Below are 22,503 nucleotides of genomic sequence, written 5' to 3'. Positions count from 1 at the left end.
GGAGACATGGGTGGGGGCCTGGTGGAGGCTGCCCATGGTGGCAGGGGGGTGGGGGTGGTGGGAGACATGAGTGGGGGCCTGGTGGAGGGTGCCCCTGCACTGCTGGGGGGTGGGGGTACAGGGGTACATGAGTTGGACATGGGTGGGGGCCTGCTGCAAGGTGCCCCACAGTGCAGGGTGGTGGGGGTGGTGGGAAACATGAGTTGGACATGAGTGGGGGCCTGCTGGCAGGTGCCCCACAGTGCTGGGGGGTGGGGGTGGTGGGAGACATGCATTGTTGATCAGTAGTGCAAGGTGACATGTGGGTTGGCTGGGGGGCATGCCCATGGTGGATGGGCTGCCTGCGGGACATGAGCAGGGGTGCAGGGTAGTCCCCCGTGGTGTGGGCTGCCTGCAGGGGCTGTGGAGGTTGTGGAGCGTACACCTGGGAGGACCCACACGGCCAATTCACGTGTAGTACTCCCCAGAACCCCTGAAATACACATTCCCTGCTGAAATCGCGTGTGCAACTTCCCGCGCACCCCTGAAATACACGTACCCTGCTCGCACTGGGACAATCGCGTGTGGAACTTCCCGCGCACCCCTGAAATACACGTACCCTGCTCGCACTGGGACAATCGCGTGTGGAACTTCCCGCGCACCCCTGAAATACACGTACCCTGCTCGCACTGGGACAATCGCGTGTGGAACTTCCCGCGCACCCCTGAAATACACGTACCCTGATGAAATCGCGCGTGGAACTTCCCGCGCACCCATGGAATACACGTACCCTGCTCGCACTGGCCCATTCGTGTGTGGGACTTCCCGCGCACCCCTGAAATACACGTACCCTGATGGAATCGCGTGTGGAACTTCCCGCGCACCCATGGAATACACGTACCCTGCTCGCACTGGCCCATTCGCGTGTGGAACTTCCCGCGCACCCCTGAAATGCACGTACCCTGCTGAAATCGCGTGTGGAACTTCCCGCGCACCCCTGAAATACACGTACCCTGCTGGAATCGCTTGTAGAACTTCCCGCGCACCCCTGAAATACACGTACCCTGCTTGCACGGGGCCAGTCGCGTGTGGAACTTCCCGCGCACCCCTGCAATACACGTTCCCCGCTTGGCGTTTGCTGTTTGCCAGCCCGGTGAACTGGTCCAGGGTTAGCGCAGCCCTTTGCAATGATTTAGCGATTTTGATGGCTTTTCCTTGCGCGAGGGCGTTCTTGGGGGCGTTACTGGCGCTGCTGCAGGGTCACTGCGATTCTCTGCGCCACGGCTGGTTTGGAAGCCTAAAATCCATGAATACGCTGTGCGCGGAACTCGGTTTTAGCGCACGTGCCTGGCGCAGTCAATTGCACGCGGACACTCTGCGCCAGCCGCTTGCGACACTTTTCTGCGAAATTCTATGAATTACCCTCACAATGTCTTCCTCAACTTGGTAGGAGCTCTGTTTTCTGGATTCAGACACTGTATACACTGGCTTCTCCCTATTTTAGTGTCCAACCTTAGTGGTGTTATTTTGCATCAATTACGTACTTAGCACTACTAGGCCATATCTTTGGGAGCTATAATAGATACAGTGGGTTCTGGCGCAAGCTGTGTGTGATGGATTGCCATCTGGATAGGATGTAGAAGACCTGCCTTGTTTTATGTTTATTAAATAATAGAACAATTTGGGTAATCCATCTCAGAAAGGCTGGTCTGCTAATCAGAACCCCCTTTCATGAAGCTTCATTCCAAAACCATAGTGCATACATGTGCCCTGCTGTATCAGTCTCCTGATCTGCAGCACCAGCCCTCCTGTGGCACAAAGAAGGTTCAGAAGTTACATGTGCCCTGTTTGACAGCTGCTGTCGCACAACTGTCTTTGCAAACAGGGGTTTCATTTAACTCCTGCACCTCTGGTTCAAAAACCTGATAACTTTGGGCCTATACTTCTGGTGTCAGGGTAATCTCTAAATATTATGCGTTTTGGTATGGAGACTCATTATTGCATGTGCCAGAAACCCATTCATTAAGGAGCAGATCGTTTCATATGCCATCCTCAGATTAGCCCTTTCTGAAGCCATGGGTCTCTTCTGTTTTATGGTCACCTTCCTCATCCTGTTTGCCATGTGAGACTTTTGAACATGTTTTCAGATGTATGTGGCTGTATTCATTCCATTACCCAGGGAACCTTGTAATTCTCCCTATTTGCACCCCCTTTCGTCCATTGTGCACAGGGCATCCGTTGGGACGTCTGTTCCTCCTTAGGAAGGTGAATCAATACTGTAATTATAGGAAGAAAAAAAAAAGAGACTGATGGTGAAGGATAATACTCATGTCAACCCTGTGAGCTCAGGTCAGCTATGTTAAGCCCTCGTGAGTGAAGGGCGAGTGCATTTCTACAGCGGCTGTTTGGCGTTTGCGTGACTACTTCCCAGTCACTGCTGTTCCTCCACGCTCTGCATTCCTGGTTACCTGGTTTCCGTGGAGCAAGTCGGCGTGTGGCGTGGATCTAGCCCCGCCTCCCCCAGGTGGAAACCTACAAAATCAACACCCAAGCGCCCTCGCGGCGTTAAGCCCTCGTGAGTGAAGGGCGAGTGCATTTCTACAGCGGCTGTTTGGCTGTTTGCTGGTTCGCTGGTACGCCGCTGGAACATGGTCGACATCCCAAAGGCAGCGGCTCCCTCTCCGGCTCGCGGCCCTCAGACAAGACTCAATACATTACAACAGAGACGAATGTTGAACCCCTGGACTGCCATGCCAGGCAAAATTAAGACTTGTGCAAAGGTAAGCAAGCAAGTTGTTGATCTAATTGCACCTGTTGTTTCTCACAATATAACCGCTCAAGTACATCTTGTAGCAAACCACGATTCTGTCCGCGGCGATTCAATTCCCTCAACTACCGATACCCCATTGAGCAATACGCACAGTGATGTAATCCAAGAAAAGGTATTACGCCTAATACCGCAACTCTCTCTCGCTAATTTAAATCCAGCCCCGCCTGTGGAGGAAGGCCCGGAAGATGCACTCCCCTCTATGCAAATTGTTTCTTGCGACATCCCCCTTTTTCCTTTCGACTTAACTGATGCGGAAATCATGTGTGCAGATACTTTAGTCCAGGAACAACCATCTACTGCTCCTTCTCTTGCTCCGTATCGAGCTGTGAAATCGAATGAAGTTATCCTTCCGACTAAATATGCAGAAGATATTGAAGCGTCATCCTCCATCACGCTCTGTCCACAGAAGTCTGTTCTTCACCTTGAAGGTCCACGTGCAAAAGACGACTCAACTCAAGAGTCGAGAATGCTTTCACAAGCTTCTGCCTCCAATATTCACAGGATGCTACAGCCAGATCCACGTCGTGACACAATTATTTCGATAAACTCTAACTGTGCAGACTTATTCACTATCAGCTCTGGCTCTGCCCGCTCATCTCAATATGAGTGTTCGGAGAGGCCCAATGCTCCTCATATAAGCCACACTCCTAAAGTGCCTCCAAAAACCTTTCCCACCAACAGTTCCGATGCATCTCTCCAAGCTCCCCTGATGAAGGACACCTCCAGTTTAACAGTACGGATCCCAGAACTGAACCTGAGTGGTCAGCCCTCAGATCCTGACATTAGTGTACTCTCAGTTCCGGCACGTCAGTCGACGCAGTTTTCGCCTCAGAAGGGTCAGCAAAAGAAATCTCATTTACAGCAACAAGCGGGCACCTGTTTAGATGGGAAATTGAGTAAAAAAAGAGTGAGTGCTAGTACGACTCCTGTGTCTTTACCTGCACTCTACACTCCAAGCAAGGACTTATCACATGACTCAAGCCTTGCCAATGAATCCTGCAAAACCCCAAGCTCAAAATCCAGTCTATCAGTTGCCGCTGCTATTCAAATTCACAATAACGTGCTTGCTGCTTCCTCGCAAGCAATGATTCCTTTTGTAAAACTGTATGAGTCTATAAATGAAACCATTCGGGATCAAGGAGCGATGCTATTGAACCTAATGTCAAAACTTGAAAGAATTGATAACTTCATCACATTTTCAAAAGAGCAAATGCAAGCTGAAGAAGGCTTGAGAGTTCGTTGGCAATCGCAGATCAGCGAGGTCATCTCAACTAATCAAAAGAGGAATGAAACCCTGTTAACAGATCTTAAGGATTTAACTGCCGATATAGCCATTAGCCTATCATCACCTACCACAATCGGAAAAGCTAATGTGTGTAAGCACACTTGTTCTTTGGCTAAGAATACTCATTTGATGCCTCCTTCTTTGGCTGTAAGCTTACAGAACTCTGACGCAAAAGACGCAGCAAATACTTCTATATCCAGTGCATGTACAGCAAATTCAAGCACAAATGACTTGGCAAAGGTAACCCCACAACCTTCATTTGATGCAAGTCAACCTTCACTAGAAAGTGAGTCAACTGCAGTTATCGACGCAGGCCCTCTAAAGGACACTGTCTCTTCAAAGCCTCTAGCGCTGCAATTAGCTCCACTTAATAATCCATTTTCATCATTCGGCATTTTCTCAGGTCCAGCCAAAACAGGTGATCTGGGTGCGGTGCCAAAAAGGAATGTTGGCACGCAGAATGCAAAATCCACAGTCCCTTCGAGAAAGGGAAAAACCAATGCATCATGCCCTAATCCAAAGCAAGGCACACATTCAACCACCAAAAGCTTCATCAGGAACTTATCCACTCCACCTAGAGTAGGCCTATTTAAGCGTAACATGAAATCTTGTACCGAAAATGTACAGACACAACGCATTGGCCATCCCTCTGCCTTGAAACTTGGAGTGAAGCGCCGGCGTATAATCTCTGAGGATCGTTCTTCTGCCGCATCAGTTAATTCTCCTTCGATTGACCTATGTGACTTGTCAACTTATTCGATCTCAGGTGATGACGAAAGGTCTAAATTGTGCGGCGAGGCAAGCTTGCCTTCACCTCAGCCTCCACGCCATAAGTCTTTTCCGGCTAAGAGTGTTATATCCAATCGGCGAAATGTTGAGCTTTCTTCTAGGCGGTGTGCGATGGAAGGAGGGCCTGCTGACTCTGCTCCAACGAGTCTCAGTCTCAACCCAAAACTAACGCTAAACCAGCGCAAACTGCAGCTCACTGCTAATTTCAAGGATGCTGAGAAAAGTTCCCGGCAAACATCAAAAAGTAATCATAAATTGAGATTACAAAACATTCTGGGTGATGACAACGAGTTAAATTTGAACCGGACTAATGTGCTAAGGTTATTTAAACACATTCCTCCTCTGCGGCTGATTGTCACTGAGGACATCCAAATAGTTGAATATGTAACAGAGCAATGCTCTGATTCCGTTCTGTTACACATCGCTTCATGGGGAGTTCGTAATACTCTATTGAAAGCTGCAGACGACCTCTTGATGTTTGGCTTCGAAATTTCAAGTGAACCTGAGATTGACATCGTAAATAATGCCGATAAGACGTCCGACAAGCAACTGCTCGCTAAACAAGTTGAAGACGTTGCAAATTTCCGAAAACATCTAACTACAGTAGGTACCCACGGCCACATAAAGCTCCAAAAGAAGAACTATGGGAGCCGTTCGAGAGTACATGCTCAAGTTTAGCCATGATTGACAACAGCGGAGGCTCCTCATTCAATTCTCTCTTGGAACACTCGAGGGTTTTGCCACTTATTTAATGACTTTGAATTTCCTCTCGACAAGGTGTTTGCCATCTGTTTACAGGAAACTTGGTTGTCTGAGGCCCCCCTGAGAGATGGCTTTACTACCTTAATCAATCCAGCCATCAAAAATGCCCATGGGCGCCCAAGCGCAGGACTTATAACTATGGTTCGCCTGTCACAAAACTGGTCTACACCAGAAGCATTTAACCCCAATCCTTTTGTTCAAGGCACACTTATGCACGCAATGTGCGACAATGTTGACCTAAGACGGACATCGCTTCTAATCATAAACTGCTACTGGAATGCGGCTAAGATCAGCTCGAAGGTATTCATAGATGCTGTTTGCTCTCTAATGGATAACGCGATTTTAAAACACAGCAATTTAACAATTATTTGCTGCGGAGACTTAAATTGCACCTGGTTTAAATATGCTCCAAAGGACCAGACTTACCATCTGATTCCCAAAAATCAGATTGGAGTCAGAGCTCAACAATGGTCAAAGGCAATGAAAATACGCGATTGTATAATGGTTAATGGTGCAGTCAAAGGTGATAATCCCGCACAACCAACTTGGCATAGAGAGCACCTACATAGTATCATCGATTATTTTTGGATTTCAAGAGTGTTTGAGCCAAAGATCAACTCACTGCATGTCCATCATATGTCCAATAGCGACCATAGATTATTAAACCTTGAATGTCTCTTGTCAACTGCTATTCCTACAGATTTATACAATCTGCCCGTTGAAACAAACAGAAGCGGAAATCGGCTGCGGATTAGTCTTAACCAGATTGGCTGCTTAACTGAGAAGCTCATGAGATTGCATATTGGGATAGATTATACACCCCTTCTATTGATACATACAACCGATCCTAATGATTCGAAAATACAACAAAAAAGTCATAAACACCTATTCTGCAAGCTCTTGCATGAGAAAAAACAAGAGCTAAGAAGAGACTTGAGGTGTCTAAAAAAAAAAAACAGAAACATATCAAAGCAAAAATTATCAGTGGAAGTGAGAAACAGACGCACGCTGTTTAGAAATTGGGTTACTTCCAATCGTATAATAATAGAGCAAGATCGTGCCGAATTAATGATGAAATATATGCTGACAAAAAACACACGCGATATATGGCAAATTTTAAACATAGGCCAGGCAAACAGCATGAATTCGACACAGAACATCATTTCAGCTGACGTCTGGTACGAACATTTCTCTAAAGTTTTTAACAGCCAAACTTTTGAACCTGAACTACAGTCTAGGTCCAAAGGTGAGCCATGGAACACAGAAATGTCGCTTGATGACATAACCCACGCTATTAAATTACTAAAGAACTCGCGTGCAGCTGGCCCAGATTTGATCAGTAACGTAATGCTAAAAAAAAACATGCAGCAATGGGCGCCTTTCATTGAATGTCTGTTCAAGAATATCACCAAACACAAATCATTGCCTGAGTCTTGGTTAACTGCAATTGTTGTTCCCATCCACAAAAAAGGGCGTTGGGATTCTCCTGAAAACTATCGCCCGATCGCCCTACTTGATTCGATCGGTAAGATCTTCGGATCAAATCTGAGATCAAAATTGGCAACCTGGGCTTATGAGGTTGGCATTTTAGATGATCGTCAAACTGGTTTTTCCAAGGGCGTTGCCGTCGATGTAAACATCTCAATATTAACCATCCTGAAATTAGAAGCCTTAAAAGCAAATACCAAGCTACATCTGGCCTTCATTGACATGAAGCAAGCCTTTGATGGTATAAATCGTAATCTGCTGTGGCTAAAATTATTAAGATGGAAATGTCCAGCTGGTATACTTAATCCTATCATGGCCCTACATTCTAATACTTCAATTCGAGTACGTCTAAATAAGGCTGGGGAACTATCTGATAAAATCACAACAACAAGAGGTGTAAAGCAAGGGTGCCCTTTGGCAGCTGATCTGTTTAAATTATTTTTAGCAGATCTACAGCCCCACTTAGATCAAGCCCACTGCTTCCCTCCGAAACTACATAGGACTTCTGTACGATACATCGCCTATGCTGATGATCTGGTGCTGCTGGATCGAACACATGTTGGACTGCAGCGACTACTTCATTGTCTGTACGATTACTTATCGTCTAATGAGCTTCAAATAAACACTGAAAAAACAAAAATTGTGACAATTGGCCATGTGAGAAGCAAGAAAGATAAAGCCTTTAACTGGGCGGTCGGTGGCCAGTGCTTGTCATCAGTAAACTCAATACGGTACCTTGGAGTGCAGTTCAATAATTCGCTCTGCGAAAAGCCATGGGTGGACGCCCTGAAAGTAAAATGTCTAGGACTGGCTCTTCAAGTGGCCAAAATAAACCAAAAATTCGGCAAATTTTCGCTAACTCCGATCATAATGTTCTACCTACAAAAGGTGGTACCGATTCTGACCTTTGGTGCAGAAGCTAGCTGGCACATAAATGAAAACACCTGGAACCAGCTTGAAGGTTGCTTCTGGAAACGTGCATTAAACCTTCCGAAGTGTGTCTCTGTTATCACTTTAAGACATGAACTGTCCTTAAACTCTCTTTACAGCCATATGATCTGGAAATCAATTGCACTGATGCGAAAGATGAAAGAAAACAGCAAACCAGCGGCCTACTGTATCTTCTCAGGTGAGGACAACTCCACCAGGGCCTGCCTATTAGACCATTGGCGTTCAAGAGTCCAACATTGGGCCGATGCTGCGGAAATTGGCAATTACGATCTGTTCAAACGACCACAACATGCGAAACGAAAATTTGATATCTGGGCATGGACCATCAACCTGGAAGCACACGAGAGATTGGCCTCTTCAAAATGGCTGAGTCCTGACCACAAAAAATTAAACGTACAATCTTCCTATCTTTTGCGTTGCTACTCGAGAAATTATCGCGAGCAATTCCTAAGATTTCGTTTAAATATTTTGAGAACAAAGGAAATTCTATGGCAAAGAAAGGATGCCTCGCTGAAGGACAATTTATGCCGTTTTTGTCGAGGGTCCACTGAAACCTTAAAACATCTAATTCTTGATTGTCTAGCCACCTGCGATTTACGCTCAAAGCACCTGAGCCAATTTGCGCCTTTAGATGGAGATATGGAAGCTTGGTGGCGACTAATTTCCAGTGGCAATAACGTTAAACACATTTGTGCCATTGTAAATTACTTAAATATATTGCTTCAGTCTCCATGCTAACTGTGCTTGCAAGTTAGGCATGCTCCACGAGGGCCTGTGGTGTGACTTCGTCACTTTCTGACTTGAATCTGTTGAGAGCATTTGTGCTTAGACTTCTAATGGATCAGAAACCGATCTATTGGCAGTTTGAGACAAAGCTTGTTTATGTTCCATTTGAATTCTGCTTTTTATTCTTGCATCTTTCTTCTGTCGTCCTTAGTCTACTCAGGAATGAAGAATCGTGCTAGTTTCAGTTCTAGCTAAATTCAAAAATCAATCACCTCAAGGAAATTTCTGAACCTTTGAACCTTGAACTAATTGTGATGAACCTTTGGGATGTTGTTTTGTTTTTTCTCAATTTTCGAAGTGACCATTTGAAACAAAAGTTTTTTCTATATGTTAAAACTGTAGCTTTCAAGAAAAATAAAAAAAAAAAAAAGGCTATGTGGATTCATGGCCAGACTGCCAGTCTTGCCTTTTGCAAGCAAAACAAATGCGAGGAAGGCTGTTTTCTATTTCCTTCGAGGTTGGGTAACACCTCTCCTCCAGTACAGGAAGTGTGGTTCCCACGAAAATCTCAGCAGGTGAGTTCCTATGAACCACGCAGAGGTAAACCCAGAACAAAGGGCAACCTCAAATCAACGTTTTGCATACCAGAGGGACTTTGAAGCTGCAGTCCTCAAAAGGGAGCAGGGTTAGAGTAGCCAGAAAAAGCTGAAAGGAACTGCGGGTGGGCTTCCCGATCTTTGCTTCTCTGTGAGGCACTCTCCTTCCTGTCCTCTCCATTCCTGCAGGACAAATCACTCTGGATATGATGCAAGAAGGCATGCGTAGCTTATCTCAGCAACATGGATTTACAGCTTACAGCCTACTGGCTGTTGTGCAATCTCCTGTGCATGTATCAGCCTTCAAGAAAAGAAGAATTCAATGGACCTTCATTCTAGAGACCTGCGCCAAGGCAGAGGCGATCTCTGTCCCCTAATCCCACTGGGAACATTGGGAGTGACTGCTATTCGATCAAGGCTGCATTCTGTCAGCTGTGCCACCACCCCGGCTCCTCAATAGAGGTGACCGTCTCCTGCAGGTGCCAGTTAAGCTGCCTGGACGGGGAGTGAGGAAAAACTATTTGTTTCATGGAACTAGTTTGCCACTTCTGCAAGCCATTTCATCGCCACTCAGGCTTCAACAAGAAGCTAACCTCTGTGGAAGACTTCAAACTGCTGCATCTTTGAACAGCACCTCAAACCATCAGGACCTTCACATCGAAGTAGTCCAGACCTCAACTGGAACCGCTGGTAGCATTGGTGCACCTGTTAGGTCGACCCAGCGGTACCCATCATCTAGAACTGGCTCTACCGTCGAATTTAACCTGGTGGACTTCTTGAACCGCACCATTCTGATGTCCCATTAAACTGCACTGAGATTCGCCTCAAACCCATCTTGGTGCTGCCTCGCTGTCTGGATCACCATGATGTGCTGAGAAACCCAGTTTTATGCTGTCAACCACAAAGCAGAGATTAAGTTATTTTTGAGAGGCCCAGACCCCAGGTCCATTTTTGGGACAATAGTGATTGATAAACCATCTGTTTTTCACCTTGTTGTCTAAGACATGGCCGTTACAAGTGACATTGTTGCAATGTCTTGCTCTTCAGCCATGCTACAGTACCCAGAGTGCCTTCATATCCATGTTCTGCATTTTCTGTGTGCTTTCCATGGTGGTGGGTTTTTGTTAGTGTTTTTGCTAGTTATTTGCATATTGGTGTGTGTAATTGAAGTATATGTATTTTTATAGAAGTTTGATTGGGCGTTCCTTTATTTTGTAGTCTTGTACTACTGCTGGTTGTGTTCCTACTTTCATCACATTCACACTCATCTTAAGAGTATAGCCTGCCCTCGGGCCATGTTACCGCAAATGTCACAGGGGGTATATCTCTTTGCTGTGCCTGTGTCATGTTAGAGATTGGCATAACTGCACATTTGCAGTAGTGTTATGACCGAGTAGGCGGTTTAGATGCTACTCATTCTTCTACTCCTACAGAGCAGTAGTCATTTCGACCCACTGTTTGTCCCCAACCCACAGTAACCTCCAAGAAAATATTTAAATTAAAGAAGCCTCTGCCCCACGGGTACTTTGGAACCCCAGAAGGGTCACATTCAGGTTATGCTAACGCCACTGGCATAAACAGCACCAGTTATCCAACAGCATAGGAAAAGAGGCCTAAAACATAGGTAGAGCCCATATTAGTATACGGAATGCACAACACCCCATGAAGTGACATCAGCGCACATGAAGTCACAGCAAGATGGCGCAGCCCGTATGTAGTAAATGGGCGTGCTACATGTAATCTATCGGTAGTAGAGCATCATCTCATTTTTCTTCAGCCAGATAGTAGTAATCTCATGAAAAGTAAATGAGGAAGTAATATTGAATTCCAATAAACTTAGTGAGGTTGACAGTCTGGTGCCCACTTAATTTTACGTAAACGCACTCCTTGATCAATCCCGTTTATTTTGGTAAAACAGCCAGCGCGTGATGTGCTGTCCATCCTGCCTTTTAGCTCACGTCATATTCAGTTACTATAATATCATTCTTTAAAGACTTCAAGATACTCATAGGAAGTGTGCGCAGTATTGCTGCGTGTTGCCTTTTTTGACACCTGTTTCAGATTCTTGTTGAACACGACAGGGCTGGCTGAACGTGCAGTTCCACAGAACACGTGCGTTGTTTTGATGTCAGAAAAAGTCATCATGGACATGCAATAGGGTGTTTTAAGCAGTTTACTCATTTTATTTCCATGGCGTTTTCTCGCACGCCGGTGAATATTGGGCAGCCGGCTGTGAGAAGTGTGGAATTTGGCTTTGAGAAGCAGACGTGCAGCGGCTTAAAGCAGAGGTGGGGTGGGAGTAGTTGCAGCTCAGCGTGAGTCTCAGCTAGGGGGCCCAGCGCCACAGCCTCACACTTGAGTGCGACACCAACCCATCTTCCAATGCCCCAAGGGGGACTGCATAGCAAAGGATCGCCCACTATTATGTTCCCTCGACTTCTGTATATTTCCGAGATTTACATGGGTTCTCTTGACTTAATTTGCAATTTGAAGGTTAATAATCGCTTCCGTTTGTTGTAAAAGATGCTGTTTTGCGAATTATGTATGAGAGATCACAGCTAGTCCCTTTGTGGAACCACAAGTAAGTGGATTCCCAGACAATAATTTCTCCCACTACAAACAACTCAGCCGAAAAAGCAGTGGAGCCCAGAATTACATAATGAAAAGCAATAAAATGCACCTTTAACATGCCCTTTCTAATGTTTATCTGATATCATTATAAAATGTAAATGCAATTACTTTGCCAGGTGTTCTGTTCATTTTATACGCTAGCGGCCAGCATGTCCTAATACATATGAACTTCTAAAGCGATGTGACAGCAGTGGTACTCCGTTCAGACTTCGTTCACTCTTCAGTTGCCGACTCGTGGGACCACTACTGCGTGTTTTCAATGTTACAACTTTCCAGTACAGTATTGCATGTCATTTCATTTCGTATCATCACATATCCCGGATGGATAGCTCAGTGCAACGTGCGTGCCTTGGAAGCAAGACGACACGAAGCAACACATGTTCGATCCCCGGGTCGCTTAAGCGCTTTATATATTGCAACTAAGACAACAAAAAGGAAAAAAAAAACAATTCATGTATCACGCCTTATTACACGTGCGCAGAAGTTTGACCAAATCACCCCACTACTTTGACTTCATCTTCAAGCCAGAATACTACAAGTTACACACCAGTGTACCTGACCGCTAATCTCTACTTAAGGCGACGGAGTGGCCCATCACAAAGAGCCACACCGGCTCAAATGATAAGTCTAAGGGTGTTCATTGTGACATTACAATCACTTTGGCTCAGGGATGATTCTCAGGTAGGTCTAGGGGCCAAGGGTTTTCTTAGGGAATTTGGCGCTAGGTCTGTCCCTCTCTTGCTCAGCTTCCCTGGTATTCCCCACCTCCCTAACCCAGGCGTTCATATCAGGAGGATGGTAGTGACAGATGACCCCTACTGCCTCTTCTTTTTAAAACTAATGCCCTCGTTATAAGTGAGCTGGTCTGGAAATAAAGGTGCCGGTAACAACGTTACTGTCACCTTTTACGGACCGGCTCACTTCGAGTATGCCGATAAGGGCTGTGAATTACCGGCAGGCCTGACCTGATGGTAGTTCTGGCCTCTCCCAACAGATATTTCACTGAAGCACTGGCACCGTTAGTAATGCTACCAGTGCTTGAGGGTTCCCATTCCCCTGGAGCCCTGTGGGACTGCAAGGGAATGGGAATTTACTGTTCCTCCTCCGCTGCCTGTGATATCCCAGTAGCACCGGGATATCACACAGTGGAAATAGTAAGGCGAGTCTGCTGGTAACCCACCAGTGCTACCGGCGGACTCGTAATGAGTCAGTGTGGCTTCCCTAAAGTGTTGGCTACCTGGCTCCAGACAGGTCTTCCAACTCTCCTTCTCCTAGACTCACTTAGTGTTCTAGGAGTGTTGTCGGGTGGTGCCTACTTACAGCCAGATCCACCTGCTCATCTTTCACACACTGTCTCTCTTGACCCTTCCCTGCACTATGTCCCAGGCTACTCTCCTCCCACTGTATTACTGTCCATCCGATCTCACTCTGCCTTTTCACCTCCATAGATCTGAGGTCCCCTTTTCTCAACTCCTTAACTTCTTACTGCAGCTTCCTCCTGTTACCTCCACTGTTACCTTCGCCTCTTTCCTTCCACCAACTGGACCTCCTCGCCTCTCGCTATTCTCCCATTGTAATATCTGTCTTACTCGAGACTGTGGGCCTCATTAGGACCATGGCGGTAGTCGTGCCCTTATTAAGTAATTGCTCATTCCATGGACCTGATATAAATTAATCCCCATTCCCATTTGAGCCCCATAGGCTCAAGGGGAATGGGGATGATGCTAACAACGGGCCCGTTAGCATGCTTGTCCCCTTGCGGGACCCGCAAAGGACGTCTGGTATAACCAAACGTCCAGAGTGGGTATCGCTAGGGGACCTCGTAATAGGGCGTTACGGGGTTAGTGGCACCGGCACCTTTACCGGCGCCGTTAACCCCTTACCGCCCTCCTCGTAATGAGGCCCAGTTACTTCTATGCGCCCACTCACTGTCACTCTTACTGTTCAGTGGCTTCTACTATTTCTACTCCGTACTTGACTCTTACTATCCCCCTCTACTACCTACTACCGCTCTACTACTTCTACCTCCAAACCTATCCTTCACGCCCACTAATACTAGTACTACTTACTGCCATTCACTCACTCGCTACTCTAATCTCCTACTCCCACTATCTCCACTTTACACTACTAAACTACCTCGGCCACTTAGACTACTGCTACACTACCCCTCCTCTACCTCTACTTCTCTACCTCACCCAACTAACCCACTCTATACCACTTACACACACTCACTTAAATACCTCAACCCCTCCCAGGATTGGCCCTTACCATTGCGAGTCACTTACATTCCTTAAGGGGGTATGAAAGGGGAAGGCTTCAGATGCTTCAAAAGGCTTGTAGGCCCGCCCCCTTTTCCCAGGTAGCTGTGCCTCATTATGGGCCATCTAAGGCCCGGGTAGTGGACTACTGTTCCTGGCCTTCTAGCGGGCCTTTTAATAATATTTTACCTGGTGACATAGGGTGTCCTTAAGGCCTGCGTGGGTTTCTTTATAATTCCTTTTTTTGCGGGTGGTTAAGTGGAGTAAATGTATTTCAAGAGGCCTTTATTTAATAACTAGAAATAATCCCTGGTGGGTTAGTGGAGGCTTCATTTTTGTGCGAGCTCCAGCAGGCAGGTTCTGTTGGAGCCGGGCTGGTGTTGTAGTTGACGCGGCACCTCCGGGTGCTGCATCCATCTTTGCTGCATCCTGCGGCCAGTGTTGGGGTGTTTAATGCACCCTGCATTAATGCGCAGGTTGGCAAAGTTGCTTTCGCCGAGTCCCATGGTTCCTTCGTGCTGCCCCTGGCTCCAGCAATCATTGTTCCTTGCCCCGCTTCCATCATCCAGGTAAGAAATGGGTGGGAGGGAGTCTGCCAGCATTCGGGTACCGGTCAGAGTGTTGGGGCAGAGCAGGCTCTGCTGCTTCCCCTTACAGGGCCTGAAAGCTGGCTCTTTCACATTAACTGGTGGCTCGTGCTTCTTGTGCAGCAAATCGACCAAATGGCTCAAATCACAACACGTTTGCAAAGAGGGGACCTGCAAAGCGGGGACCTGCAAACAATCCTTCTTTTATCACTCACCCACCATCTGAAATTCGATTTCGGTATTGACTTGCAATGCCTATCCAATTCTCTAATTCCACACATCTCTAAAAACGTAGATTTTTCAACAACACTTGAAAAAGGACTAATCCCAGTGTACGCACAGACTGATGAGGAGACGGCAATTAATATTACTACAATACTGTTAAGAAGCCAGTCCAAACACTGGCTACTGACACCTTTCACAGCACTCTGCTGCTCTGGAGCTATGTCTGCGTGCGCTTAAAAAAAAAATATATATATATATATTCAGTAAAAAAAACTTTGTTAAAGGGACGTTATGGTTAAGTTGCGCTACTAAAAACCTATGAAATTCAGTGAAAAAACTTTGTTAAAGGGACGTTATGGTTCAAAGTAAAACCGAAAAACCCCTGAAATTCGGCAGTTATGGTAAGATAAGCAACCATAACTCGCGCCGCCACCGTGCACTGCTAACACTAACACCCAGGACATCAAAGATGACATCACAAATGTCATTGATGACATCACTGATGACATCACATGTGCATTTACCTTTCATGAAAAGTCTGTACTAGGGATTCTTAGTGTAATGTTAATAAAAAAAGTGTCAAAGATTATTGGAATAAATATCAAGTGCTAATCAGCGCATTAAGCTATGCATTGATATAAATAGCATTCTATTATTAACTTCAATCCAGTATACTAAGGTACTCATGTAGAAACATAGGCATTGTGTGCAGCATACATGATGGAGGTGCAATATTCATAAGCTTGCCATGTTGAATATTGGAATGATAACTGTTTTCATATTAGAGTTTTGCGTACAGTGAAACTTGTGATAAGTAGGTAATAAAACCCAATTACTACATAATTGCATTATTATACACAAATCACAAAGAGACAACACCACATACAAATATGAATATATACAAGGGAATTGAAGTAGGAAAAAGAAACAGCAATAGTAGCAGAAAGTGTTCATAACCTAACTGATTACCTTTATGGAGAGAAATGATTGCTCTGTTTCAAAGATGTAACTTACCCTATCTATATATATCACATGATGTGTCTGGACCCTAAGGAAAATAGTGTGAGTACAACATATAAAAATATGAGCATATACAGGGAAAGTACAGTAATAAAAAAACATCAAAAGTATCAGAAAGTGCTGATAAATCTACTGATAATTTTAATGCACAAAAAGGATTACTGTCTTTCAAGGTTGTGACTTCTCCTATTTATATGTTTCATATGATATGACTGGACCATAAGGGAATTATTCTAAGAACATACTTGAAAGATAAGTCTACGAATATAGTAATTTACAATTTTTAGTTCCTGACTGTTACTGAAGAAAATCATGTGGCCTAGATATGTCAGGAAAGGAAAAAAATGGAGAGCCAGCCATGTGATGTCATCAGTGATGTCATCAATGACATTTGTGATGTCATCTTTGATGTCCTGGTTGTTAGTGTTAGCAGTGCACGGTGGCGGCGCGAGTTGTGGTTGCTTATCTTACCATAACTGCCGAATTTCAGGGGTTTTTCGGTTTTACTTTGAACCATAACGTCCCTTTAACAAAGTTCTTTCACTGAATTTCATAGGTTTTTAGTAGCGCAACTTAACCATAACGTCCCTTTAACAACGTTTTTTTTACTGAATTTCATAGGTTTTTAGTAGCACAACTTAACCATAACGTCCCTTTAACAAAGTTTTTTTACTGAATTTCATAGGTTTTTATTAGCGCAACTTAACCATAACGTCCCTTTAACAAAGTTTCTTTACTGAATTTCATAGTTTTTTAGTAGCACAACTTAACAATAATAACTTTGACTTTATGTACATATAATATGGAACATACTGAACCCTTTCTACTGAATTTGACTGTCCGCAAACATGTTTGGACAACAGTACCACCACCTAAAAACTCTGGGGAGGTATGTGTAATAGTTATATCATAACATAGTAACATTTTACAAATTCACAAAGCAGCACACATACAAAGTATATGTAGTAATACTTAAAAAATGTTACCCATATATGTAACACACTAACCATTCATGTAAATACAATATGTTTTAAAATGGAATATACCAAAAGAAGATAAAGTGGCTTCCACCATAATTACCTCACAGACTCTCCACAACCAACAGCAAGACCAGACGTATACACTACTGATTACATATCTCACCAGACATAGTAAGTGCACTTCTTTTTACTCATATATTTATAAACTTTCTATATTAGAAAAAAAAACATATTACTTTTTTGTTTTCTCACAGAAATGTGTATTACTCTCGACTGGCTAGAGGAGCATTTCCCACGAGAGGAAATGTTAGAAAATAGTCCACCTAATGGTACACACTTTACTATATAAACCAATTAATAAATATTATTTTGTATACATTTAACATATACATTTTTTTTAATTACAGACCATACAAAAATTCCAAGCATCTCACAACAACAATCAGAGGATATGACTCTACAGCAGATTAATCAAAAAATGGACGACCTTATCCAAACTTTTATGGATTTGAAAAACTTTGTGGAAAATTATGTGAAACCCCCACCAGCACACCATTGTCCAACCTGCACTGGTCCCCTCTCACCCTATCCCACGCAGTTAACCCCAAACCCTGTCTATGGACCAAAGCGTTTCGATAAGATTTCCTTCCCTTCTTCACCTGATCCCAGTTATCTAGAAATCCCTAATTCTCCTGTTTTTGTTTCCGTTTCTGCCCCACCTTCCCAGTCATAATTGTATATATATATGAAATAAAGTTACTTTTCTTATATTCTGTTGTAATTACTTTCAGTTCCTTGTGATAAAACCAATTTAGGTGTCCACGGACACCGCGGTTGTTCGGAAATGTTCGTAAAGAAACGAAAATGTAACTGTCCTGAGGACACTACATCTGTCCGTAATGTTCTCATGCAAGTTCAAAATGTTCTAAGAACACTCGTAGTGTCCTGAAATGTTCGTAAAGAAACAAAAATTAAAGTGTTCTAAAGAACACTATATCTGTCCGTAATGTTCGCTATCAACTTAAAACTGTCCTAGGAACACAATTGGTGTCCTGAAATGTTCGTAAATAAACGAAAATGATGTGTCCTGGACAACAGTACAACTGTTCGTAGTGTTCGCTACCCAATTGAAAGTGTTCTAAGAACACAATTGGTGTCCTGAAATGTTTGTACATAAACTAAATTACACGTGTCCTGAAGAACACTATATCTGTCCTTCCTGTTCGCTACCAAGTTTAAACTGTTCTAAGAACACACGCGGTGTCCTGAAATGTTCGTTTCCCGTGTGACGCACTTTTAATTACTTCAGAACCCGAACAGTGTCCGTAGGACATCAATGCGCATGCGCTAACCAATCTCTGTGCAGTTGGTGTCCTGCGGACAGGCGCTTCCTTCGCAGACTAGTTCGCAAACAGATCATAAGACCGCGCCCACGCTCATCGTGTGTCCTGAAATGCGGACACTGTTCGTGTCCCCGAACAATTTAAAAGTACATTTTCAGTTAATCCATAATATTTTTCAATAAAATCTCACCATGCCACAAGTCCCACATAGCAATCTTGAGTTTCTATATACCTTTTGAAACTTTCCGATCCTTTTTTTGTGTTCGGTCTGTCCGCGCACAGTGCGCATGTCCGCGGACCGCACACAAGCACCCCTATAAAAGACCACACCCAATAGCTTATTCCCATTGTGTTTCTGGCTATTCTTCAGAACACAGTGATTTTTGCTGCCACCTGCAGACTACACCATCATCGACATGGCATCCTTGGCTGCTGAACTGCCACTTGGTGCTGCACCTGCTTCAGCACCACCACCACCCCCTCCACCACCACCACCTCCCCAAGGGCCTGAAGAGGGGAAAAGGTCTGAGGATGTGGAGGAGGAAGAAGAGGATGATGAGAATGAGGTAGAGGAAATCCCTACTACCCGCACTAGGCGTGAGTCTTGGGTGTGGCGGTTATTTACCATTCATGGGAATGGTCCTAAGGCTCGTGCGAACCATGTTACCTGCAATGAGTGCAAAATGATACTCAGTCGTGGGAAGCACGGTAACTACAGCTTTGGGACCACTACTATGAAGCGACACCTGAGGTCATTTCACTCTGGGGCTATTCGCAGGGTTGTACCTTGCGAAGAACGTAGCAGGTTGATTTCCTCTACTTCATCCTCTGTTTCTGATCCTGTCACCACAAGGACCACCTCTGTTTGACAGCGTCTTTCTCAAGCTGCCTCACAGGCCATACAGAATGCTGATGACCCTTACCTTTTGAGGGTAACAGTTGTATGTATGTACTGTGACCCTCGAAAGGTAAGGGGGGAGCGACTTCGGAGTGCTTTTGAGACTATCGTCTCAGAGCACGAGAAGACCTGCTTACTACCCAAATAAAACCCACTCTACATCTTCCTCTCTCAGCTCGCCCTTTCTTATCCTTGTGGTTGGTGTCCCCCCCTTTACCCTCCTTTACCCTCCTCTCCTAGTGTGTCCTGTCTGAAAAACCAAAAAAAATACAAAATTACAAAAATCAAAAGAAAATAAGGCTCTTTTCAGAGCCGCCTTTCCCAGTTAAAAAATAGAAGTGAAAATAAATGAAGCAGGGCTCTTTGTATTTTTTAGAAGTCCGTGGACAGTTCGCGAACATTAAAAAAATTGGGTTGCTACTCCATCACAAACATTGTAATTTTCTCTGGAAAGAAGTGGTGGCTCTGAAAAGAGCCTTTGGGTGGGGTTTGTAAGTCAAAAATTGTAAATGCTTAACATCTACTTCAAAATCGTTGTTGTAATTCCAAAAAAGGTCGCAATGCATTTTGTACATTTCTCAGAAAAATCTGATTGCCAGCATAAGTAAGATGGACTCCATCTCTGCGAAAAATGTATGTACTACAAAACATAATATTTTCATTGACATGCCAAAATCTCTTAGAAAGCCACAAACAGCCTTATTAACATTGCGCCTTACTTTTTCCATTTGTGGACCAAATGAAGAAGAACGAAGCCACAGTTGTCTCTGCACAATCCGTGAAAATATCACTTGAGAATTAAGAAACATGTCCATAACCTTCCTCAGTCCTTCTTTCATAGCAAATTGCAAACAAATTCCAGTCACATGTCCTAATCTGTTCCCTCCACAATGAATTACAATTATGTCTGGATGTTGCTCTGTCTCCAAAGTAGCACAGAGAGGTAGCAAATCCAACCACTTCATTCCACGTACTCAAAGCCAGTGTACTTCCACATGTGGGAATCCAAGATCTACAGCTACTCCACAGCTTTCTGCATGCACCTTCAACCAATGTATCCACGAATCTCCTAAAATCCAAACAATCTGTTTTCTGAAACACACAGCCATAGCTATCTTTTGTTCTCTCAGCAAAAAGAGTATCTGAGAAAATCTCTCCTGACACAACACACCCACCAAACTTTCCTGACCAATCCCTTTCAGTGCTTATTCTCATTTGCATGACTTCTGAACCCAAAAATCCCCGGATGTAACTCCCGATGTCCGGGAACTACCGCCATGTCCGCGGACATATCGTAACATGAACAGCCCTTCTACCATTTCCACTACACTCTCTCTGCCATTCCCTCATTGGATGTACCTCAAAAATCACATGACCATGCACCAATCACATTCAAGACCTCTACATCTAACTGCATCATCATAGATCAGCACTGCAAATGACTCTGAATCTCTCTGAGTACAAGTGCCATATCATTGGCAAGCAGCATCTACCAGAAATACTGTACAAGTCTTCAAGATTTCTACTTGCAGCTCCATGCATATCCATATGCATGAACACAAACTTCAGGTATGCATATTTTCTGTATAGTAGATGACATAGCTCTCAACCATTTTTGTTTTACAGGCGGGTGAAATCACCCGATTTTGTTTTTGGCGGGTGAGACGCCCATTGGAATGAATGGGCGTGCAGGAGGCTTGGCGGGTGAGTCTGCCCTTTACAAGGCATGTGACACCCGCCAAAAGCGTGTGAGTTGAGAGCTATGGTAGATGAACACATTTTCAAACAGACTTTTACCTTGTAAAATCTGTCAAATGAATTTACTGTACTTTTTTCAATTTCCTAAAATCAACTATCACTTATACACCTTTATACTTTTTACTTTCTTTATACGCACACTCAAATCATGTTAAACTAACATTTTTTTAAATGAAATATATAGACTACATATATTCAAACAAAATTGCATGCAAACACAATCTATGTTTAAACCTTTATAAAAATACTTATACAATTTCAAATTTTTTGTTTTTATTTATTTATTTACTTAATTACTTTAAATTAGACATGACATTGAGGCGCTATTACCTAGAACAGTTTACTTACAGAAATAGTGGTATTCACTAATATATTATAAATTTCACAAGACATAGTAAAGATATTTTATTTTTGCTACAGTTAGTCATTCAATATAATTTGTTCATTAAGAACATATCATATGTACTGAACTGATGCAATGTATCTTATGTAAATAAATTAGTTTAATGGTTTTACAGAAGGCACTGAGGATTTCAATTAAAAAAATCAATATCTAAATTAAAAACAGTGCTATATACAAACAAAGTTACTAATTTGAAGCTTTTACAGTTGCAGTGAAGACCAGTTTCCTGAAAAGAAGCAGCCGAATTCGAAAAAGAAAGAAAAACTAAGAAGTTACCTGTTAATTAAAAAAAAAAGTAAGTAAAATATCACCATAATATTTATATTATTAATCAAATATACTATAACATTAATACAAGCTATTTTGGTTTCTTAAAATAGAGATTTTGTACCATTTTGTCCAAAAATGTCCATGTCTTAAACAGCGATTTGCAACCAGAATGGCCCACAAATTTCTATTTTTGGACACACAAATTAGCCAACTGAACCACTACAATTTTTATATTATAGAACAAACAACTGTTTTAATTGTATACATTAGATTTACTATTTGTACTTTTCCACACCACTAGCTTACTTTTTTTTGTCATCTGAACCCCAGTTTAGTAACACATAAATTCAAGAATACCTATCCCTACTAGTTTTAGTTCCCAAAGCACAATCACACACCATTACATACATCTTTATCATCTTACTCAAACACTCATGCACACGGCACACATACATTCCAGAACACCCCAACCCATATCTTCTTTATTTTTTTCAACAGACCCTAAAGAATGCCTACCAAAAGACAACTCCGTAGAAAGCAACGCAAAATTAGAGCAAATGAAAATAAAGGTGTCCAACATAAGCATCCATCTCTAGCAGAATTTGTACAAAAAGTTGAAACAAAACAGCTAATACAATCATTTAGTGAAACACAAGAGGTTTCGAGTACAACAACTTCGCTTCCTCTATCAAAATGTAAAACAAACCAAAAAACAATTATCAGA

Source organism: Ambystoma mexicanum, chromosome 2p (assembly GCF_040938575.1).
Source record: "Ambystoma mexicanum isolate Mex_15411 chromosome 2p, UKY_AmexF1_1, whole genome shotgun sequence".
Classification (NCBI taxonomy): domain Eukaryota; kingdom Metazoa; phylum Chordata; class Amphibia; order Caudata; family Ambystomatidae; genus Ambystoma; species Ambystoma mexicanum.
Note: the sequence above shows the minus strand (reverse complement) of the source record.